The sequence below is a fragment of the Sorex araneus genome, chromosome 5 (genome assembly GCF_027595985.1).
Source record: "Sorex araneus isolate mSorAra2 chromosome 5, mSorAra2.pri, whole genome shotgun sequence".
Lineage (NCBI taxonomy): Eukaryota > Metazoa > Chordata > Mammalia > Eulipotyphla > Soricidae > Sorex > Sorex araneus.
This window is the reverse complement of record NC_073306.1, coordinates 172,571,702-172,594,052: the sequence shown is the minus strand read 5'-3', so window position 1 is coordinate 172,594,052 and position 22,351 is coordinate 172,571,702. Positions and strand designations below refer to the sequence as shown.

The window sequence follows — 22,351 nt, the reverse complement described above, 5'->3', positions numbered from 1 at the left end:
ACCATACATCTCTCTTAGCATCTCTAACATACTGTAACATTTACCTTTTAATTAAATTTACTGTGTCAAAGCTTTCTCCATCTTCCAGAACTGCACTCTCAATATGGCAGCCACCAGTCAAATGTGCCTATTTAAATTTAAATTAAATAAATTACATTTTATATATTAATATCAGAAAAAGTAAAATTTAAAGGAAAGAAAAATTATCAGAGATGGAGGATTTTTTTATAATCATAAAAGATTGGGCCACCAAGAAGGCACAAGAATATTAAAAGTGGATGCACCAAATAACAGACTAGTAAATGAAACAAAAGCTGACAGAAATGAAAGGAGAAAATAGAGAAATCTACAATGATATTCACAGACTTCAATACTCTTTCTCAACAACTGATTCTAATTAAACAGAGCAGCAAGGACATAGAAAAACTCAACATGATCAATTGGGGAATAATATTTACAGAACACTACACCCAACAAAAGAATATTTACTTTTCCAAATGCCCACAAACCATACGCCATGCAGTCTATGTTGAGAGACCATATTCTAGGCTATAAAATGAAACTTCAACAAATTTAAAAGAACTGAAATCATAAGTATGTTCTCCAACTACAATAAAACCGAACTAAAAATTAGTAAGAGAGATAACAGGTAAATCTCCAGACACCTAAAACCTAAGCAACATGCTAAATTATCCATGGATCAAATCAGAAGTCTTTTTTTTTTTTTTTTTTTTGCTTTTTGGGTCACACCCAGCGATGCACAGGGGTCACTCCTGGCTCTGCACTCAGGAATTACCCCCGGCAGTGCTCAGGGGACCATATGGGATGCTGGGAATCGAATCCGGGTCAGCCGCGGGCAAGGCAAACGCCCTACCCACTGTGCTATCGCTCGAGCCCCTCAAAGCGGAAGCCTTAAGAGAGAATTCAAGGAGCTAGTTCTAGGGGGCTGGAGCGTGGGCCTCCACCAAGCATGCGGAAGTTTGACCCAACATACAGCACAGCTTCCCAAGCGCCAACAGGAATAGCCTTGCCAGCTTCCAGGACTGCTGGAGAGTCCTGCTCCGCCAAAAACAAAAGCAAAAAAGAAAAGGAAGAAAAGATGGGGGCTGGAGATACAGTACAGCAGGTAGGACTCCACACCAAACCAGGTTCAATTTCACGCACCCTGCCCAAAGCAATCTATGAGCACAGAGCCAGGAGTAAGCCCTAAACACAACCAGGTGTGGAGCAGGGGGGAAAAAGAAGAAAATAGGGTAGTACAGGCAGTGAATTTGCCTTGCAGAAGGCCAACTCCAGCTCTATCCTTGGTCCCTCATATGGTCCCCCAACACCACCAGGAGTGACCTCTGAACATGACCTGGTGTGACCCAGCCCCCAAACCCCACCCCAAAAAAAGAGAAAACAGAAAAGGTTTTTTTTTTGGGGGGGGGGTCACACCCGGCGATGCACAGGGGTTACTCCTGGCTCTTCACTCAGGAATTACTCCTGGCAGTGCTCAGGGGACCATATGGGATGCTGGGATTAGAACCCGGGTCGGCCGCGTGCAAGGCAAATGCCCTACCCGCTGTGCTATCACTCCAGTCCCCAGAAAACAGAAAGTTTTAAGATACACTGAGGTCAGGGAGATGGCTCAAGGGGCTTGAATGCATAATTTTCAGAGAGCCTGGGTTCAATCCCCAGCATGGCAAGGTCCCTCAAGCACCAACAGATACGGCTCATTAAAATTAAAATAAATACAGGGGGCAAGGATCTAGCCTAACACAAGAGCACTTGCCTGGAAAATATGAAGCCCTGGATTAAATACACAAAACCATAAATATTTTTTCTAAATGTCAAAATTTATACAACCAGCTAAAGCAGCCATGATAGAAATTTATAGCACTAAATGCATCTTTTTTTTTTTGCTTTTTTGGGTCACACCCAGCATTGCACAGGGGTTACTCCTGGCTCTGCACTCAGGAATTACTCCTGGCAGTGCTCAGGGGACCATATGGAATGCTGGGAATCGAACCCGGGTCAGCCGCGTGCAAGGCAAACGCCCTACCCGCTGTGCTATCGATCCAGCCCCAACATACGTTATTTTTAAAAAGGAAGTTTTATAATCATTAGAGTCTCCAACTCAAGAAATCCGCAAAAAAAGCAAAATTAACCAAAGGCAGCAAAAAAGGCATATTAAAGAAAAACAAAGAAATGAGAACCAGAGAGAGTGCAGGGCCTTGCCTTGCATTTGACAGAGCCCAAATCAATGCCCAGCAACATATTTCCCTGATCACAACCAAGACAGACCCCCTGCTCACCCCAATACAGAGCCAGGAACAACCCCCCAACTCCCAAATCTCCCAATAAAAAGACAAAATTGAAATAAATGAAATTTAAAATAGAAAGACTAGGGCTGGGGGGTACGGGAATCAATGAAACAACTGATGGTCATCTTATAATATCGAGAAAATTGACAAACCAGTGACAACATTAACCCAAAAAGAGCATAAATTATCAAAATTACAGAGTCAGAGAGATAGTAGTGGGTAGGGCCTTGTTTTACATGCTGCATACCCAGATCCTATCCCCAGACCATGTAAGACCCCTCTAGCAACACGAGGAGTGATTCCCCAAGCACAAAGCCAGGAATAAGCCCTGAGCACCAAAGGGAGGGAGGGAAGGAGGAAGGAAAGGACGGAGAGGAAGGAAAGGGAAGGAGACAGGGAGACAGGGAGGAAGGGAAAAGGGAGGGAGGGAGGAAAGGAAGGAGAGGAAGGAAAGGGAGAGAGAGAGGGAGGAAGGAAGGAAGAAAGGAGAGGGAAGGAGGGAGGAAGGGAGGGAGGGGGAGAAGGAAGGAAGGAAGGAAGGAAGGAAGGAAGGAAGGAAGGAAGGAAGGAAGGAAGGAAGGAAGGAAGGAAGGAAGGAAGGAAGGAAGGAAGGAAGGAAGGAATTTATTTGTTCTTCAAGCCCGTGCTTATTTCCACTCTGGAGAAGCCTATGTTCTATCTCAAACATGGACTTCTCCCTTTCTCTCCCCTCACATTTTCCAAAGACCAGAGCAACAGTACAGCGACAGGGCACTTGCCTTGTATGCAGGGTTCAATTCCAGGCACTCCCTATGGTCCCCCAAGCCCTGCCAAGAGTGATCCCTAAGCACAGAACCAGGAGTCAGTCCTTAGTACTGCCGGTTGATAGTGGAAGGGAGGGGAAGGCAACAAGGACAATAGTAGAAAGATTCAATTAACCTGATTTTGATACTTAAGGAATTAAAATCACCTTTTGAACAAACGGTACTGGAGAGAGGAGAGGCTGTGGGTTGAGGAGGAGCACACTCTGGTAAGGGTCTGGTGTTGGAATATTGTATGCAAGAATGTAAACCACAGAGACCCCCCCACCTCCCGAAAAAAATTTGTTTTGTTTTGTTTTTGAACCACACCGGCTCTGCTAGGGTTTACTCTAGGCTCCTCTTGCTCAGGGATCACTCTTGGCAAGGCGCAGGGAACTATATGGGAAACCGGGATGGAATCTGGGTAGGGCTACATGCAAGCCACCCCCCCACCCCCGCTCCAAAAAAAATTGTAATGGTACTGAATGAAGAACATATCCATTAAGTAGAATAAACCAGGGTGGGGGGAGGAGCAGGGGCGGGGGGTTCAGTGGTAGAGCACCTGGTTCGCAACAGAGTATGAGGCTGATCCCTTGCACTGCTCAGTATCACCAGGACAGCAATGTCAGATCTCCAGCACCTCAAACCAGTGAGACCCCGGCATCCCCACCAAGTGTGTGACCTCAGGATACTACAAACCAAGTCTGTAATCCCGGAAACCACAATAATTTAACCGAGTGAAACTCCGAGTCTCATACGTAATAGAGAAATTAACTCAAAATTATTGATTTTGAGTTACTCATTGTGATTACAAATCCACAAAACTATCAAACTGTTTTTGGGAGGGAAAGTTTAAGGCCACACCCAGCGATGATCCAGGGTTACTCCTGGTTCTGCATTCAAGAACTACTTCTAGCGGTGTATCAAAGACCACATACAGTACTTGATACTGAACAAAGGTGGGATGCATGCAAGACTAGAGCCCTGCCCGCTGTCTTATCTCTCAAACCCCAAAACTATGAAACTAATTTTAGGGCGACCAACAACAGGAGGCCAGAGCGACAGTACAACAGGTAGGGTACTTGCCTTGCTCATTTCCAACCTGGGTTCAATCCCTGGAACCACATATGATCTCCCAAGCCCCACCAGGAAAGATCCCTGAACACAGAGCCAGGAGTAAGTTCTTAGCACTGACAGTTGTAGCCAAAAAAAATTTAAAAAAAAAAAAAGATTAAAGAAAGAGGGTAAAGGCTGATCTCAGTTTGATCCCGGCACCACATGCAATCACCTGAGCAATACCAGGAGTGATTCCAGAGTAGTCAGGAATAGATTGCAAAGCAAGCACCTTAGCCCCATACTATCTCTTCAGCACCCCCACACCGACCTTCCCTTAGGAGGTGCAGGGGGATGACCAGACTCTTACTGATCAGACCTACGGTACAAAGGCGCCCAGGACACAGACGTCCACGAGTGTTCTAGCAATGCAACACCTGGTACCAGTCAAAGCCCTCCCACAAGAACAACACGTGCTCTTCCCTTGAGAAGCATCCCCCAATCCGAGATTAAAATATATCTGTCCTAAGGGATATCAATAGAGGCTGGAGAGATAGTACAAGAATAATGGACAGATTCTGCCAAAGAATTACAGAAAGATACATTTCTCTACCTCGCCACTGTTCTTCACTCCTTACTGCCAATACCAAGGGCAGACTTGCTTAGTTCCTTCAGTCTTCTAAGATCAGACCCCTCCCAATTCCTCTTCTCCTCTTCCTCTGCCTCCCTTTGGGGGTGGTCGACTCTCCTGTCTCTAATTACCTGTTTCCCACACAAAATAAGCCATTACAGGAGCCAGAGAGATAGTACAGTGGGTAGGGCACATGCCTTGCACACAGTTGGCCCGGATTCAATTCCCAGGACCCAATATGGTTAGTTCCTTGAAATATTAGACTATCTTAAATTTCAATTTTTCAAAAATTTTTAATGTTTATTTACAGGAATTTTCTCAAAGAAACATTAAGGAGAGAGAGAGAGAGAGAGAGAGAGAGAGAGAGAGAGAGAGAGAGAGGTGTTCAAGAGAGAACACAGAGGCTTCTCCAGAGGGGAAGAAGCCTCAAATATTTTTTTTAAATATAACTAAACTTACCAATTCAGTACCTGGAATACTCGGGTCCATAATAAAGAACATCTCTTTTCACAAAAAATGTACCTAGGAAAATAAATTTAACAATGAGAAAAAACCCTGGTTCGATCCATGGCATCACATACGGCACCGCCTGCAAAAATAAGCCATCAGTGGTCCCTAAGCACAAAGCCAGGAGTGAGCACTGCTGGGAGCGGGAGCTGTAAAGGAGGGAAGAGGAGGGCAAGGGAGGAGAAAGACGGGGAGGGGGAGGGAGTGGAGAGAAGGGGAGGGACAAAGACAAAGAATTGTAATTTTTGGGTCCTAACTCATTTTTTCACCAGGTTAGGATTTCAGCTAATCGGCTAATGGCCTCAGTCCTACAAGGAGCAGCTTCACTGTGATGAAAGAACTTGAAAGCGCTTTGCCTCTGAGCAAGCAGTACAAGCTGCAGCTTGTGTGCCTTCACGGCCAAGATTAGGACCAACGAACTCTGTGACAAGGAGTTGCTGAGACAGCTGCACAACTAAAGGTGAAGCTGTCCCAGACTGTGGCCAGTGCCGGGTTGGGGTGGCATCAGCTGTCCGCAAATCCATCACTGGGATTTTCCTGGTCATTCATGAAATACAGACAGAGAAGCTTAAGTCTACAAAGGCAAGAGTATTGGAGCAATAGTGCAGCAGGTAGAGCCCTTGCCTTGCACACCAACTACTCAGGGTTTGATCCCTGACACCACATGGTCCCTCGAGTACCACCGGGAGTGACCCCAGAGCACAGAGCCAGGACAAGCCCTGAGCACCACCAGGTGTGGGGCACTCCCCCCCCCCCCCGCCACACACACACAGTCTAAAATGGCAAGATATGAAGTCCCTAGTCCTACCAAGAAAACATACCACATAAAAGTGCAAACAAGCATGAGGAGAACCTGAGAACCAAGAAACCACCGCAAAGAACAGCTATTCCCACCATCAAGACCTGCGCATCACAGGGCCAATAAAACACAAACTGGGTGGCAAAACAAGAAAAAGAAGTTGTAAAGCACTGGGAAAACAACTGGAAGATGTATGTACCTAACCCAGCATTAAGTTCCAAGGAGGGCTCCCCCATCCAAGGAAGGGCTCCTTCCACTGAGACCCAAAGGCAAGTATGAGTTACCAGAACTGAAGCCAAGGGAAGCAGGGAACTAAAGAAGACAGTGAGGAAGGAAGCTTCTATACTCAGGCCTAGATTCAACTAACTAGACAGAAGGCAGAACTTGACATAAGGTCAAGTTCTTTTGAAAGCAACAAAAAAAATGGTGAGCACTCTGAGGGCAAAGGAAGTGAGAGGGTAGGAGAGGTAAACAGAAGTCAATCAGGAAGATCCTGAAAGTCAACTTAGAAGTTCAAGGCTCTGAACTTCTGGGCAGGGAGGTGAGACAGAGGTAGCGTGCTTTATATGTGTGGGATCCTGGGTTACATTTGATCTTGGCACTACTGAGGAAAAAAAGATAATTTCAAAAGTCAATGAAAAGTTACGCGCGCGCGCGCACACACACACACACACACACACACACACACAAAAGTTCTTAGCAGAGAAACTGCATGCTCAATTTTTTTTCCCATTTGTGGTAACACAGGCAGTGCTCAAGGGTTACTTCTGTCTCTGTATTCATGAGTTACTACTGGTAGTGGTCGGGGAAAATGGGGGAAAAAAATGGCATGCTCTTAAAGTCCATGTTCTCCCTTGAACACATTATCTTGCTTGCTTGTCTCAATGTTTGTTTACCTATTTCCACTCTGGAGAAACCTGTGTTCTCTCTTACACACGCACTTCTCCTTTCTTTCCTCTCACATCTTTTTAAATAAGTATCAATAAAAACCTTCTTGCTTCAAAAAATAATAATAATGAGGCTAGAGAGATAATACAGTGGGTAAGCTGCTTGCCTTGAGTACAGCTGAATACGTGTTTCGAGCCACGAAAGATATTTCAATTTGCAAGAGTACAAGCTTTGCACACGGGAGACCCAGGTTCAGTAACTCTGCCACTACGTGGTCCCCTGAATACCTCAAAAACAATCTGGAGCACGGAGCCAAGCAGACCCTGAGGACAGCCAGGTGTGACCCAAAATTTAAATTTTTTAAAAAAGTCTATAAAGATAGCAGAATGCAGGCCAGAGAGATAGCACAAGGAATAAGGGGCCTGCCTTGCTCAAGGCAGATCCAGGTCCAATCTTCAGCACCACCAGGAGTGATCCCTGAGCACAGGGTCAAGAATAAACTCTGAGGGGCTAAAGCAATAGCACAGCAGGTAGGGCGTTTGCCTGGCACGCAGCCAACCCGGGTTCAGATTCCCAGCATCCCATATGGTCCCCTGAGCACCGCCAGGAGTAATTCCTGAGTGCAAAGCCAGGAGGTAACCCCTGTGCATTGTCAGTGTGACCCAAAAAGAAAAAGACAAAAAAAGAATAAACTCTGAGCTGTCAGGTATCATTCAAAAAGTGAATAAATAACATTCAATCTGTGATATGCAGCAATTGGGGACCGGGAGAAAGCTCCAATGGCCCTGAGTTTGATCTCCTACAGCACACCTGCTAGGTACAGTCCCAGAACCCTTGGTAGCAAGAAGCACTGTGTCACAGGATCCTAGGATTGAATGGGGAGGCCACACAGCTGAGTATTAATTGTACTGACCCCTGAATCTGAGCATTGCTGGAAAGTCCTCCCAAAGAAATAAAAATAAAATTCAAAGTAATAGTAATCTGTTGTGATTCCATACTTTATCAGAAAAAAAATAATGATTCTTTTAAAAAAAAAATTACCTTGTATATTTTCTTGGTTGTTGTTTTTTTTTTCCCAGGGGTTACTCCTGGCTCTGCACTCAGAAATCCCTCCTAGCAGTACTCAGGGAGCCATACAGAATGCCAGGGATCAAACCTGGGAGGCAAGAGCCTTACTTGCTGTGCTATCTCTCCAGCCCAACCATGTAAAGTTTCAAATAAAAAACTGAAGGAAAGAAGGCAAAGATGGTACCTAATTTCTAAAATCCACAATGATTACAGGTTTGCAAACGTCTAACCATCAGTAATCACTAAAAAAAAAAAAAAAGAAGAAGGAAACTCCTCAGATGGTTTCACCCCCAATACCCCATATGGACCCAGAGGTAAAATCAGGAGTGATTCCTGAGCATCACCTGAGCAACACCAGGTATGGTTCCAAAAATAATTTTTTAAAGGGGGGGTGCCTATGCTGATAGGTAGTTTCTACAGTATGCAAAATATTATGCCAACATAAATCAAGAAAAAATCATTAATTTAAGGTAACTTGAGATCACTTTTTCAATGAAATTCCTTCCCCTTACACTCCGAAGCCAACAGGTACAAAAATTGACATCACCAGCACTCCACGATTTGTACTGAGCTTTTTTTCAAATCACGAATTCAAAAATCAGCCTTTATGAACAAAAACTGAAGCCTCCTTGTAGTAAAACAGTCATTCCTTTCTTTAACCCTCTCCACCACCGCAGCCACCCCCCCCCAACCTACTAGCAAAGGTTCTGAGAAATGGATGTAATATCTGACCTTTAACAAAGAAAACTGAATCTGGCTTCTCCAAACCACGGAACACTGGATGCTGACACGGAGACAATCTTGAAAGCTTGTATGTTACATTACACCGTTTTAAGGATGCAGGCTGCTTACCACGAGTTACAAAGCAAGCACAGGGTGTTGGAAAGAAAACCAATGTCAATAATGAAACGGAACAGGGTAAGATTTAAAAAAAAGAAAGAAAGAAAAGAAAAGGGGGAGGGGGAGGGGGGTAAAGCAAAAAAAAAAAAAAAAAAGGTGGGAGAAGTGAAGCAGCAACAAATCAGTTTTCAGAGAGGCCAGGAGGAGCGCCAGGATTTTCTGCTCCGCGCTCCACCAATCCCCAGCGAGTCTGGGTTAACCAGTCTCCGGGCAAGCCGCGCCTCCTGATTGGCTTAGACGCGGCGAGTAGGGACGCCAGCCAATCAGGGCCCCGAGTCAGCTCTGTGCCATGGAGACATTACAACCACTGCATGGCGAGAAATGTGTACAAACCTGCCCGTGCCAAAGACAGCAGATCTACTTCTAAAGCCACTCAAAACCAGGCCCGAGCCGGAGCTGGCGCCCACGCCTGCTTACAAGTATTACTCCAGCTGCCTCGGAGCGCCCAAGCACTGTTCGGGATACCGCCCCCCCTCCCTCACTCCCCCCTCCCCCCCCAAAAAAAAACTGCGCGCGTACGAGAAACCAACGGTGTCCCCTCCGGATTAAATGACTCACTACCTAAGACCCACTTCCAACCCGGCATCCCGAGAAGGGGGTCCCGTTGCCCGGGGTGGCCCCTGGAGGAGAGGGGTCAAGTGAGGTCGCGGTGAAGATCCAAAGTTCCGAGGCGGGTGGGGGAGGGGAACTCGGAGAGGGCAACGTGGAAGAGGGTCAGCGCGGCGGCGAGAGCGCGGGCACACGGCGCGTCTCTCGCCCCCCGCGGCCTCCCGGGCTCGGGGCGCCCGGCTTGCAGCCGCGGGAGTGAGCACATAAACAGCTCCGCCGGGACGCGGGCTCGGAGGGGGTTGGCCCGGAGTTGCGCGGCTCCGCCTGGGCAACGCCGAAGGCGCGCTGCGGGGCACGCGGTCCCGTCCCGGCGGGAAGCGAGCAGAAGGCAGGGCAGGCTCGCGAGGGGGGCGGGAGGGGTGTGTCCCGGGGGCCTGGAGGCCCGCCAGGGACCCGGAGGCCGAGGGAGCGGCGGCCGCCCGCAGCCGGCCTCGGGCGCCGCGCCAGGGCCCGCCTCCCGCCGGCGCCTCACTTCCCTTCCCTCCGCGCGGCCGGGCCCACGCGGGCCGGACTCCCGGCTCGACCCACCTCCGGGGCCCCAGGCTCGGGGCCCGCCGCGTCCTGCCCACGCCGCCGCGTCGGGGCCCCGGCTCCCAGCGGGCGCCGCCGGGGGAACCCCGACAACCCCGCCTACACACACACGCGCGCCCGGGCCCCGCCGTGCCAACGCCGCTGTTACCTGCTCCGCGGCGCGGGCACCGGGGCGGCGCGGCCGCGTCGTCCGCAGCCCTTTCCCGCCGCCGCCGCCGCTGCGCTCTCCGGCGCGGCGCTGGCGGCCGAGCAGCGGGGGCCGCGGGAGGGGGCGCGGGGGGAGGCCGGGCGGGAGGCCGGGCGGGGGCTCGGCTCGCGCGCGCGGGCCGCCGGCGGGGACACACTGCCGCTCTCCGTCCGGCCGCGGAAGAGCAGCCTGGCCGCCGGCAGCCGCGCGGGCCGCCGCGAGAGGGCGGGTGGGCGGCCGGCCGCGGAGGGGGGTGGCGGCGTCGGCAGCGGCTGCCACGTCGCCCAGGTGGGTCGCCGCCCCCTGCGCCTCCCCCGCCCGGGCCGCGACCTCTGGCTCGTCCCCGAGTCGCGCCGCGCGGGCCGCGGCCTCGCCCGCCTCGCCCTCGGCGCCCCGCCGGGCCCGCTCCGACGCCCGCGGGAAGCCGACGGGAGCCACCCCGGCCGGGCGCGAGGGTCGCCGGGGGGAACGAGCCCCTCTCGGGGTTTTGTTTGAGTTCAACGTGTTGGGGAAGAGCCCGGAGCGGGGACGCGCGGGCTGGCCGGAGCGGCCGGGCGCCACCGCCGCGGGCGCCGCTCCCGCCCCAAACTGCGCCAGCGCGAGGCGGCCCCCGCCGCCGCCGCCGCCGCCGGGAAGAGCGCGCGAACGCCCCCGCCGCGGCCCCGCGCCGCCCGCACAGGCTTCCGGGCGCGTGGCCGGCCCGCCGCGCGCTCGGGCGCGAGAGACAAAGGGCCCGCGGCGCCGCGGCGCGGGCTGGCGCGGCCGCTCGGGCCTGCACGCCCCACGTGCGCCGGGGTGCGGGCCCGGGACCCGAGCGCGGCTGCTGCCCGCGGCCCGGCCTGAACCCCGCTCGGTGTCGGCGAGCGAGTAGGAAGATGCCATGTTTTAACACACACACACACACACCGCGCGCCTGCTGCGGTCCCCCTACACGTACACACGCCTCCTCCGTTTCCACACACACACATGCCTGCTGCGTTCCCCCTACACATACACACACACGCCTGCTGCGTTCCCCCTACACATACACACACACACACACGCCTGCTGCGATCCCCCTACACATGCACACTCCTGCTGCGTCCCCCCCTACACACACACACGCCTGGTGCGTTCCCTCCTACACACACACACACGCCTGCTTCATTTCCCCCTACACACACGCCTGCTCCATTTCCCCCTACACACAACACGCCTGCTGCGATCCCCCTACACATACACACTCCTGCTGCGTCCCCCCCTACACACACACACGCCTGGTGCGTTCCCTCCTACACACACACACACACACACACACACACTCCTGCTTCATTTCCCCCTACACACACACACACACACGCCTGCTCCATTTCCCCCTACACACAACACGCCTGCTGCGATCCCCCTACACATACACACAACTGCTCCGTTTCCACACACGCCTGCTCCATTTCCCCCTACACACACGCTTGCTGCGTTTCCCCTACACATGCACACGCCTCCTCCATTTCCACACACACACACGCCTGCTGCAATCCCCCTACACATACACACGCCTGCTGCGTTCCCCCCTTCACATACACACGCCTGCTGCGTTCCCCCCTACACATACACACGCCTGCTGCGTTCCCCCCTACATATACACACATGCCTGGTGCGTTCCCTCCTACACACACACACACACACACACACACACGCCTGCTGTGATCCCCCCTACATACACACACCTGCTCCATTTCCCCCTACACACAACACGCCTGCTGCGATCCCCCTACACATACACACACCTGCTCCATTTCCACACACACCTGCTCCGTTTGCCCCCACACACACGCCTGCTGCGTTTCCCCTACACACACACACACACACATACATATACACGCCCACTCCGTTTCCCCCGTACAAACACACACACACACACTTGCTGCAATCCTCCTACACACATACACATGCCTGCTGTGATACTCCCTACATACACATGCCTGCTCCGTGTCCCCCCTACATACACACACCTGATGTGTTCCCCTTACACACACACGCGCATCTGCTGCGTTCCCCCTATACATACACACACCCCTGCTGCGTTCCCCCCATAAACACACGCCTGCTGTGTTCCCCGTACACACACACGCCCGCTGTGTTCCCCCTACACATACACACAACTGCTCCGTCTCCCCCATACACATGCCTTCTGCATTCCCTCCTACACACACGCCTGCTACGTCCTCCCTACACACACGTGCGCCTGCTGCGTTTCCCCTACACACACGCACATGCCTGCTGCATTCCCCCTACGCACATACACACGCCTGCTGCGTTCCTCCCTACACACACACACACACACACACACACACACACACACACGTCTGCTCTGCTATGTTCCTCCCTACACTGCATTCCTCCCTACACAGTTTTGCTCCCCCTGGGCGACTGCTGGAGGATGAGCCTGATTTACACACACACACACACACACACACACACACACACACACACAGCCCTTCCTGCTGCTTTGCCCCTCCCGCCAGTCCTCTCCCCCTTGGCGGGAGTCTGGCTGCAGATGGGAAATACCCAGTCCATATTCTCGGGCGCACGGAATTTTATTTCCACCCTTGCTTTCTGGCGGGGCTCCGGTGCTTTCTTAGTCCGGGCGCATCTCCCACCACCACCACCACCGCCTCCTCTTCTCAGTTTCTATTGCTCCCTCGGTGTTTGGTGTGGAGAAATGAATCTTGCAAAGTATTCCTTTGCCTCCTCGAGACAGTCTAATGTTGTTACAATATTTGTTTCCGAGTGGGAATTTGGTGAGCGCACAAGTGGAATTTTATCTGTCTCTAGGTCTCAGCTGGAACACCCACTCAGAGAAAACATGCTAGTGGTTTTCCCAGAACCCAGTAATGTTTTTAGCAGAGACCTCGGAAGGGCCATTTTTCCAACTAAATCTATCGCAAATACAAAGGAAGTTGTTTTTGTTTCTGTCTTTTTTTTTCCCCTTTTGAATGATTGGGGGGCTAGGGGGGCCCAATTCTTGAAAGTGCTCAGGGTAATTAACATGCGGGTGCCAGGGATGTTAAGAGCCTGGAGTCCCAGTGTCCAGAAAGTACAACTGGGACCAGAGCGATAGGGCGGGTAGGGCGCTTGCCTTGCACGCTGCAGACATCTGTTTGATCCCTCTGCACCCCATTAGGTCCCCGCGAGTCCCACTAGAAGCGATCCCTGAGCACACAGCCAGGAGTAAGCCCTAATAACCGCCAGGTGTGGCCCAAAACAAAAGAGAAAAGAAAGAAAATGTAGTACCAGGCAGAGAGTACAGAGATTAAGGAGCTTGCCTTGCATGTGGCTGCAGCTGAGAACTATATTTGAATCCAAATCCATCACCACGTGACCCCTGAGTGCTAGGGGATGTGAAGAAACTACACTACCAACATCATTATTAGTGCTTTTATTAAATTTCAAAAACAAAAATTTGAATAAATGATGAGAACCTCGTGATATAAATAGCGTTTGCTGAGAACCTAACATTAACTCTGCCCCTTAACAACCATTAAAAGAGACTAATAACAGTAATATGGGCCACTTTAGAAATGAAAGGACTCTAGTAATTATAAACTTCAAACAAATCTAGCAAATTTATATTAATTTTGTTCAGGTGAAAATACTCAGCATGAAAAACTGGCTTTTAAATTCTTGATTCTTCTTTGGATTTTTTTTTTTAATGGGCCACACCCTGTGGTGCTCAGGGCTAATTCCTGGCTCTGTACTCAGGGACCCCTCCTGTCAGGGCTCAGAGGATCATACAGAATAGTGAGAATCAAACCTGCTTGGCAATGTGGAAGGCAAGTGCCCTGCCTACTATACTATCACTCTGGCCTGAAGATTGTTTATATGTTAATTTAAAAGAAGTTTAAGAATCTTTCATTATTGAGTGTCATTGATATACATTGGAAACCAGGATGCCAGTACTGATCACACCCTAGTCATCAATTGGTTCTATTACAATGGACTCGTATAGTATTTAACTCCTAAAAATGCCAAATGATGGGGCTGGAATAGTACAGCAGGTAGGGCATTTGCCTTGTACGCAGTTAACCTAGGTTCAATGCCCAACGTCCCATATGGTCCCCTGAGCACCTCTAGGAGTAATTCCTGAGTGCAGAGCCAGGAGTAACCCCTGAGCATCGCTGGGTGTGACCAAAAACAAAATTTTAAAAAATTCAAATGACTCTGTGGAATGATAAGATGTCTACTATTTACCCTTGAAGATGAACCTTGGTGTTTCATTAGGTGACAAAAAACTGGCCTTTAAAGCAAGAATGTGCCTCAGTGGAAGGCCCTCAGTTCAATACAAGGAACCACATTTTTTTTTTTAATTCTTTTAGAGAAATAGTAAGTTTGGACTTTGGAAAATATCTTGAATTTTTGTAAATAAAATAGCCAATGTAGGACTACAGAGATAGTAAAGGAGGTAAGACTCCTCCTGGGGGTATGTTGCAGCCAGCAGGTCAACCTGTACCTGTGAGGCAAGTGCACCAATAGCCTGATGGCACCTTCAGGCTTCCTGATACCTCAAAATTGCTGCTGTGCCTTTGGCCGGACCCCAACAACTTGGAACCAAGTTTACTAAGAAATTAAATGGCCAAAAGTTAGGTATGCGAGAGATCTCAAAAGAGATCAAAGTCCGCAGTTAATCTCAGACTCATGCTGAAAAGACCCGGTAAATCAGAGGGGGGCAGGTTAGTCTGGTGCTGCCCAAGCAGAGCCCCCAGAAGCTGCTTGCTTCTGTAATCCAAAATCTACCACCATACCCCCTGCCTGACTCCACAGTCTCAGGATGGATCTCACCAAGATATAATCTGCTGAAAATTCAGCCATGTGGGTTTTGTGACTGAAATCTCCAGGCTTTCTCGGGGTTGGGATGGGCTACCTCCCCCTACCTCCCTGTACTTCCAGAAGCCTCGGTGGTCACAACCACACCCCAAAGCTGCCACCCAGTTAAAAAGCTACTCTAGCCTTACCATCCTGATAAAAATACTTCATGTCCTAAACAAACACCATGACCTCTTAGTACCTCTATTGCAAACCATAATGCAAAAAAGGAAAAGGAGAGAGAGCAAGAAGGAAAGTGCCTCCCATAGAGAGAGGCTGGGGGGAGTGGGGGTGTTGGGGGATGGTGGGAGGGAAATAGGGGACATTGTTGGTAGAAAATGTACAGTGGTGGAGTACTAGATCATTGTATGACTGAAACCCAATATGAACAGCTTTGGTTTTTTTTTTTTTTTTTTTTGGTTTTTGGGTCACACCCGGCGATGCACAGGGGTTACTCCTGGCTCTTCACTCAGGAGTTACCCCTGGCCGTGCTCAGGGGACCATATGGGATGCTGGGATTAGAACCCGGGTTGGCCGCATGCAAGGCAAACGCCCTACCCGCTGTGCTATCACTCCAGCCCCCAATATGAACAGCTTTGTAATGGTCTATCTCACAGATAGTCAATTTAAAAATTTATTTTAAAAAAGGAATGTGAGGGGCTGGAGCAATAGCACAGCGGGTAGGGCATTTGCCTTGCATGTGGCCAACCCGGGTTCGATTCCCAGCATCCCATATGGTCCCCTGAGTACTGCCAGGAGTGATTCCTGAGTGCAGAGCCAGGAGTAACCCCTGTGCAGAGCCAGGTGTGACCTAAAAAGAAAAAAAAAAAAAAAGGAATGTGAAAAAAATAAAAAAACAAAATAAAAAAGGAATGTGGAGTTCATGCCCACTTCAAACAGCTAAATCAATGATTTAAAAAATAGCAATACTCCATTTCAAAACAAAACAAAACAAAAAAGACTTCCTTAGGTCACCAGTTTGAGTCTTCCCAATCAAAAAAATTAATCTAAGCACATTTACATTCTTATGCTTTGCTTTTTACTTGGAGCATTCTTACTTAATTACAATTATTTATAAATTTGTTATTTCCCTGAATAGACACCCATTCCTTGGAGCTCTGTGCTGTTTCCCATTACACCCCGTGTTCCTCATTGCCAAGTACAGAGCTGTATACAAAATAAATACTTCATGGATATTTGCAGAGCGGGAGAATGAGTAAGCACTACACTTTGACGACCGCATATGGCAAATCAAGAGAAAATCTGTCTCAGGATTTTCCCCGTCTACGTAATAGTTGGTAAATATTTGTTTTCAGTCCCAACTAAACTTATTATAGAATTGTCACAAAAACTACTGAGAGAAAGTAGGACCAACATGCTGAAATGCCTGTGTTTTCTGACTTAGATTTTGGCAGAAAGTAGATAGTGGATACTATTACTATTATCAGACTATTATCAGGGGCATGAGGGATAGTGCAGGAAGGAGAGCACTGCCTTGTATCTAGCAACCCAGGATTTAATCCCCAGCACCCATATGGTCCCCCAGGACCAAAAACTAACAAATAATAATTGAGGGCCAGAGAAATAAGACAGAAATTTAGGCACTTGCCTTGCATGTTGCCAACTCCAGTTGAAGTCCCCAGCATCATATGTGGTCCCCTGAGCACAGTCAGGACTCACACCTGAGCAGAGCCAAGAAGAGACGCCACTGCTGGGTTTGCCACCCTCCACCCACAAAAGGAAAAACTGAAATATGCAGCTGGGGAGCGTGGGACATAGAGCCATGGTATTGCAGGTAGGGCTTTTGCCTTGTACTCACCAACTCACTGGGTTTAATCCCCACCACCCCATGTGGTTCCCAGAACCCTGCCAGGAGTTATCGCTGAGTTACATCCTACATACTGTTGGATGTGGCCCCAAAACAAACAAAATGTGGAGCCAGGGCACTAATTCAAAAAGCTGGAACATGTGTCTGGTGAGCACCGAGCCGCAGCTCAAGCCCGGCACTCAGGACGTCCATAACACCACCACCCATAGCCCTGAGAAGGTCCAAAATCAAAAGCAAAATAAACATGATTGAAATTTGCTAAGAGAATAGATCTTAAAGCTTTCACCTTATACTCAAAAAGCATAAATATTTTGTGAGGTGACAGGTATATGAACTGCTTGTGTTAATCATTTCATAGATATATCTATATGTACATTCTTGTCAATTTTACCTCAGTAAAACCAGGAAGGAAAATTAGAAAAAATAGTTAATTTACTATGAAAAATCAAAATAATGGGCCCAAATGATAGTATAGAGGGTAGGGAGCTTGCCTTGTACGAAGCCAACCAAGATTTGTTCCACACCCCATATGGTTTCCTCAAGCCACACCAGGAGTGACCCCTGAGCATCACCAGGTGTGGCCCAAGAACAAGCAAACCAAAAAAAATGTAGGGCCCTAAGTCAAGGGAATAGTTCAAAGAACTTGTGCAGGAGACCAAGGCTGGTTCCAGTGACTGCACGGTACCCCAAGCACAGTCAGGTTCAACCAAGAGAACCAAGTCAGGAGCAGCCCCTAAGAAGCACCAGCTACACACACACACACTCACACACAGAGGACATATCTCCCTATGAGCCAGGGAGATCACAGACTAGAGCGCATATGTGCCTGGCATCACAGACTTCAGATTCTATCCTGGATACCACATTATCATCCTAAGTACAACAAGGTACAATGCTAATGGCCACCAGCATCATGGGGAAGGGCTCCCTGACACCACGCCCAGTACCAGAGAATCCTGTAATACAAAGGAATGAGGGCATAGTCTGAGCACTGGTACCTTACAGTCTCCAGGACAAATATTTGGTGAAAAGTGTGTGCATGATATATTGCCACTACTATGAATATGTAGGGAGAGAACATTTGTCAGACAATTATGAGAGACAAATGCATGTGTTTTATCACTTATACTTGAAATATCTCTGGAAATATTTCAAGTATAAGTGCTAAAACAAACTTTCCATTAATTGCCTTTGAGAAAGGGAAGGGGGTCACTAGAGGGAAGATGTTAGGAGACTTTTCACTAGAACAGTCTTTTGTTTGTTTGTTTTAAAATTTTTGTTTGTTTTTGGTTTTGGATTCACATCCAAAACTGGCTCTGTGCTCAGGGGTTACTCCTGACAGTGTTCGGGAGACCATATAGGATGTCAGGGCTCGAACCTGGGTCGACCATATGTAAGGCAAATGCCCTACCCTCTCTACTATCACTACTGCAACATTTGAACAAAAAACTCCATTCACTGTTATTTGAAGATCATTTAAATAAAACAAAATATAGGACTAGAGAGATGGTATATGTGTGAATGTACATATACATATGTATATGTGTGTGTGTATCACTGCATCACTGTCATCCCCTTGCTCATCGATTTGCTCGAACAGGCACCAGTAACATCTCCATTGTAAGACTTGTTGTTACTGTTTTTGGTATATCGAATACACCACGGGGAGCTTGCCAGGCTCTGCCGTGCGGGCAAGATACTCTCAGTAGCTTGCCAGACTCTCTGAGAGGGGCAGAGGAATCGAACCCGGGTCGGCCGCATGCAAGGCAAATGCCCTACCCGCTGTGCTATCGCTCCAGCCCTTGTATGTGTGTACATATATATATAGAGAGAGAGATAGATATAGATATCTTGCACATGGTCGAGTTGCTTTCAATCCCCTGTATCCTATATGGTCCCCTGAGCACTGTCAGAAGTGATTCCTGAGTGCAGAGCTAGGAGTGACCCCTGAGCACTGTCGGTATTTCCCCAAAGCAAAACAGAAGAACAAAATCTGTGAAATTCTAGAGAGCTTTTGTTTCTCTGTGCAACCAAGATATATGGGGTTAACTCAATAGTTAGCTGCAGTAATAATCTGTATGAAGCCTGAGTAGCAAAACAGGCTGTCCTAGAGATAAGAATGAAGCAGATTGGAGAGACAGAGAGAAAATGTTGTCTGAGTTCTCAACAATTTGAATTCCTAGAGCCAGTTACATCCCTCACTTTGGCTTCTTTGTTTTGGGCCATGAATGGGATTGAATGCAGGACTTCTTTTCCTCTTGGTTCTTTTGTTTTTAGGCTACACCTGGCAATGCTCTGGGACTTGGTGCTGGGGACCAACCCCCAGCCTCAGCATGCAACGCCTGTGTTGCTGTGTTCCATGCTGTCCTCAGATCCCTGAGTGATTTTCCAACCCTCCCCTTGGTTTCTTTTTGTTCATTTTTTGTTTGGTTGGTTTTGGTTTGGGGACCACACCCGGTGATGTTCAGGGGTTATTCCTGGCTCTACACTCAAGAATTACGCCTGGAGGTACTCAAGGGACCATAATGAGATCCTAGGGATTGAACTAGGTAGGCCACTTAAAAGGCATGTTCAGTTTTTTGTTTGAGGACTACATGCAGCAGCGCCCAAGGCTTGCTTCTGGCTCTGCATGCAGGATTTATACCTGGATGCAGGCATATCAGGGATTGAACCTGGGTTCCATGCTTGCAAGAACCTTTCCCTTGTTGGGGCTGGAGTGATAGCACAGCGGGTAGGATGTTTGCCTTGCACGTGGCCGATCCGGGTTCGATTCCCAGCATCCCATCTGGTCCCCTGAGCACCGCCAGGAGTAATTCATGAGTGCAGAGCCAGGTGTGACCCAAAAAGCCAAAAAAAAAAAAAAGGAGCTATTCCCTTGTTATTTTGGGGTTGGGGTTTGGGTTTTGTACTATTTGCCCTTTCCTTGGTTTCTTTATAGCATTCACTGGTAAAAGGATTGGTGCTGAAACTCTGCCTGAACTTCAATCATGAACAACTTTGTAATTCATGGTGATTCAATTAAAAAAATAATTAAAAATTTTTAAAAATAGGGGCTGAAGAGATAGTATAGCAAGTGGGGCACTTGCCTTGCACACAGCCAACCTAGATTCAATTCTGGGCTTCCTATATGTTCCCCCGAGCATCTCCAGGTGTAATTGATAGTGCATAGCCAGGAGTAACCCCTGAGCTCTGCCAGGTGTGCCCCCCCAAAAAATAAATAAATAAAACATATGCATAGGGTTCTAAGAGTACAGCAGGGATGGCTCTTGCCTTATAAGCACCTGGCCTGGATTCACTCTCCAGTGCCACATATGGACCCCAGAGCACCACCAGGAGTGAGCTCTGTGTACAGAGCCAGGGGTAAGTCCTAAGAATAGTCAGGTGCAACCAAAATCAACACTCCCCAAAATAAAATAATAAAATTCACATGCTTTTAGCCCTAGCATTGAATGCTCCTCACCAAAGCAGAGTGGGGAGCCACCCCTAAGCACCACTGGTGTTCCGAGGGGAAAATAATGAAGTAGGGGATCAGAGAGATAGTACAGTGGGCAGGGTGCTTGCCTTGCATGCAGCCGACCCAGGTTCAATCCACAGCACAACATATGGTGCCCTGAACTCCACTAGCAGTGATCCCTGAGCACAGAGGCAGGAGTAAGCCCTGAGCAAAGCTAGGTGTGCCCCCTCCCCGAAAAAGAATTAACTGAAAATAAGTTCCCCTATTTTGGTTCTGTGTTAACTGGAGTTTTTTCCTTTCGTGTGTGTGTTTGTTTTTTGGGCTACACCCAGTGATACTCAGGGGTTATTCCTGACTGCACTCAAGAATCATTCCTGGGCCGGAGCGATAGCACAGCGGGTAGGGCATTTGCCTTGCATGTGGCCAACCTGGGTTCAATGCCCGTCATCCCATATGGTCCCCCAAGCACTGCAAGGGGTAATTCCTGAGTGCAGAGCCAGGAGTTACCCCTGAGCATCGCTGGGTGTGACCCAAAAAGCAAAAAAAAAAAAAAAAACCAGAATCATTCCTGGTGGGTTTGGAGGACCACAGGGGATGCTGGAGGTTCAACGCTGGTGAGCCACATGCAAGGCAAGCACCTTACCTGCTGTACTCTCACTCTGGCCCCTGTTGTTTTTGTTTTCTGGCATTCAAAAGGATTTATGACAATAGGCTTTCTTTTTCCTTTCTTTTTAGGCCAGACCCAGTGGTGCTCAGGTGCTCAGGGGTAACTCCTGGCTCTGCATTCCCTGGAAGGACCATGGGACCACATGGGATACAAGGGATCAAACCCAGGTTAGCCATGTGTAACACAAGTGCCTTACCTGCTGTACTCTCTCTCCAGCCCCTTGATCATACTAGTTCTGTATCACTGTCATCCCGTTGCTCATCCATTTGCTCGAGTGGGCACCAGTAATGTCACCACTGTGAGACTTGCTGTTACTGTTTTTGGCATATCGAATATATGCCACGGGTAGCTTGCCAGGCTCTGCCATGCGGGCGAGATACTCTCAGTAGCTTGCCGGGCTGTCCGAGAGGGGTGGAGGAATCGAACCCGGGTTGGCCTCGTACAAGGCAAATGCCTTACCCACTGTGCTATCGCTCCAGATCATACTAGTTTTTTTAAAAAAATCTCTCATGTTGAGAAAGGGCAAGTGGAAAGGGCATTTACAGATATTCACCCTGAACTAAGGTAATGTTTGCTGATGGAAAATATAAACTGGGCCCTAGGCCCAGCTGCACATTCCACCTAAGAGTCTTTCCTCTCAGCCCTGCTTCAGAACGGAGACAGTCGCCAACTTCTGTCTGCTGATGGCTGGCCGGAGACTCAGATTCCTAAATCTTGCTGATGCGGGTGGGGTTTGAGGGTTGTAGGATATTTTTTGGTTTGGACTGGTTTGTACTGAAGAGGAAAGGCATTTGGGAACAGAGAAAGAGCCCCAGTTCAGGGGTTAAAGAAATCTTGGGAGATAATCCTTTGAACATATGCAAATAGGAGTTCCCTAGGCCCCGGGGATATTAACCCCTTCCAGCTAGTCTCTCCCGAAGGCAGCCTCAGGTTTCCCATGTTATTAATAGAGTTCGCCTGCTGTTTCTTTCCTATCATTCTCCCCAGCACTGAAAAGAGAGAAAACACTTAGTAAAATTCCATGGAGGCTCTGAATAGTATTTACAAAACAACATCTAGAATTGAACAGACAGACTGCAAATGACGTTAGATATATTGCGTTAGATATATTGTGTATGATCATGGTACCAAACGCCCATCTGGAGAAGCGCAGCATACGGTGTGCTTATCAACCTTCTTTAGGAGGTGATTTTAAGCGGGATGGTGAAATTATCTCTGATGTGAAATAAGCCAGAATGAGTACATGTAAGTTTTAGCAAGAATGCAATTGATTTCCATCCTTGCAGTTCCACTGAAAAGTTA

The 22,351-nt window shown here is 48.7% G+C and overlaps 1 protein-coding gene across 3 annotated transcripts in view; it reads right to left on the bottom strand.

Moving 5' to 3' along the window:
- Window positions 1-10,334, bottom strand: part of N4BP2 (NEDD4 binding protein 2) — a 67,659-nt gene extending 57,325 nt beyond the window's left edge. The window contains exons 1-2 of one of the 3 annotated variants that reach the window (XM_055139627.1): window positions 10,220-10,334; window positions 5,229-5,291 (exon numbers count right to left, since the gene is read on the bottom strand). The gene's annotated coding sequence lies outside the window, so the exon portion shown is untranslated. Of the gene's footprint in view, window positions 1-44; window positions 73-5,228; window positions 5,345-10,219 lie in introns of those variants that run through there. The other 2 variants (XM_055139628.1, XM_004608013.2) reach the window with 2 other exon arrangements.
- Between the last annotated feature and the right edge of the window lie 12,017 nt (window positions 10,335-22,351).